Raw genomic sequence first — 2,180 nt, 5'->3', positions numbered from 1 at the left:
TTTTCCCAACTGAAGACCCCAACATGCACATCAGGGATTTCATCGAAATCTGCGACACTTTCAAGTTCAATGGTGTGACTGAAGATGCTATCAAGCTGCGACTATTCCCATTCTTTCTGAGGGATAAAGTGAAGTGCTGGTTAAATTTTCTATTACCAGGGTCTATCACCACATGGGAGGATCTTGCTTAAAAGTTTCTCATTAAATTCTTCCCTATGGCGAAGACTGCTGCAATCAGGAATGCTCTTACTCAGTTTGCTCAGCAAACTGGTGAATCTCTGTGTGAGGCTTGGGATCGATATAAGGAGATGCTAAGGAAGTTCCCATACCATGGCATGCCTGATTGGATGATTATAAACTGTTTCTACAATGGATTGGGTGCTACTTCTGGATCCATCCTCGATGCAGCATCACGAGGAGCCTTGTGGGCTAAAAGCTACAATGAAGCTTATGAATTGATTGAACTGATGGCTGCTAATGAATACCAGAATCCTTCTCAGAGACTGACTCAGGGAAAAGTAGCAGGAATTCTGGAGTTGGATGCAGCAACTTCTATAGCTGCCCAACTTAAGACTTTGATGATGAAGGTGGACACTTTGACTAATTATGGAGTTAATCAAATCACTAGTGTTTGTGAGCTGTGTCTTGGTGCCCATGAGACTGATCAATGCACTATTTCTAGTGAATCAGCTCAGTTCATGAGCAACTTTCAAATACCACAGCATCCCGTGCCAGCCACTTATCATCCCAACAACCGCAATCATCCTAATTTCAGCTGGAGCAACGCTCAGAATGCGGCTCAACAGCCTTATCAGCATTACCCAGCTAAGCAGTACAACCCCCTGGTTTTTAGCAACCGCAATATGCACCAAGGCATCCACTTCAGCTACAACAAGCTAATGAAATATCTGAATTAGAGGAGTTGAAGCTTATGTGCAAGAGTCAAGTTGTTTCTATCAAGACCTTGGAAAATCAAATTAGAAAAATTGCCAATACCTTGCTAAATCGTCAACCTGGTACATTACCTAGTGACACTGAAGTGCCAGGGAAGAGAGAAGCTAAGGAGCAGGTAAAGGCAATCACTTTGAGGTCTGGAAAGGTTGGGAATCCCGATCAAACTCAAGTTTCGAATGACAAAGCTTGTTCTGAAGAAGAAGTAGAGCAGCAGGAAGCAGAAGTGGAACCAAGGAAGACTACTTTTGAGCACACTCCTCCTAAGGGTAATACAGGGGAGAAACAAATCTATCCCTAACCACCTTTTCCTAAGCGGCTATAGAAGAAGAAGCTTGATAAGCAGTTTGTGAAGTTTCTGGAGGTGTTCAAGAAACTTCAAATAACATACCTTTCGCTGAGGCTCTTAAGCAGATGCCTAGTTACGAAAAGTTTATGAAAGGATTCTCTCTCGAAAAGTGAAGCTAGATGATTTAGAGACTGTCGCTCTCACGGAGGAATGCAGTGTTGCGCTGCAACAGAAGTTGCCTCCGAAGCTTAAAGATCCAGGAAGCTTCACTATTCTATGCACTATTGGAAAAGTGTCTTTTGACAGATGCTTATGTGACTTGGGGGCTAGCATCAATCTGATGCCTTTGTCAATCTTCAAGAAGTTGAATCTGCCTGATCCAAAACCAACTTATATGACTTTGTAGTTGGCTGACCGTTCTATTACATATCCGTGAGGTATTGTGGAGGATGTCTTGGTCAAGGTTAATAAACTTATCTTCCCTGCTGATTTCGTAATTCTTGATTTCGAGGAGGATAAGAAGATTCCAATAATTTTGGGAAGACCTTTCTTGGCGACTGGTCGATTCTTGATAGATGTGCAGAAAGGTGAGCTTACAATGCGAGTGCTGGATCAGGATGTAAATTTTAATATGTTCAATGCTATGAAATTTCCTACGGAAAATGAAGAGTGCTTAAAAGTAGAGTTGGTCGATTCTGTAGTTACTTCAGAACTTGATCAATTGCTAAGGTCTGATGCCTTAGAGAAGGCCTTATTGGGGAATTCAGATAGTGAAGATGACGAAGGTGATGAGCAATTGCAATATCTGAATGCTTCTCCCTGGAAGAGGAAGATTGATATGCCTTTTGAATCTCTTGGAATGGAGGAATTGAATAAAGCTCCTAAATGCCTCAATCCATCTATTGACGAAGCTCCTACTCTTGAGCTTAAACCTTTACCT

At 42.0% G+C, this 2,180-nt stretch overlaps 1 non-coding gene across 1 annotated transcript; it reads right to left on the bottom strand.

Moving 5' to 3' along the window:
* Positions 1 to 230: 230 nt before the first annotated feature.
* Positions 231 to 337, bottom strand: LOC141688507 (small nucleolar RNA R71). The gene has a single exon (XR_012561947.1). It is a non-coding gene; the product is annotated as a small nucleolar RNA R71 (small nucleolar RNA).
* Positions 338 to 2,180: the final 1,843 nt, after the last annotated feature.

Source organism: Apium graveolens, chromosome 9 (assembly GCF_009905375.1).
Source record: "Apium graveolens cultivar Ventura chromosome 9, ASM990537v1, whole genome shotgun sequence".
NCBI classification, from domain to species: Eukaryota; Viridiplantae; Streptophyta; class Magnoliopsida; order Apiales; family Apiaceae; genus Apium; species Apium graveolens.
Note: the sequence above shows the minus strand (reverse complement) of the source record. Positions and strands in the feature narration are given on the sequence as shown.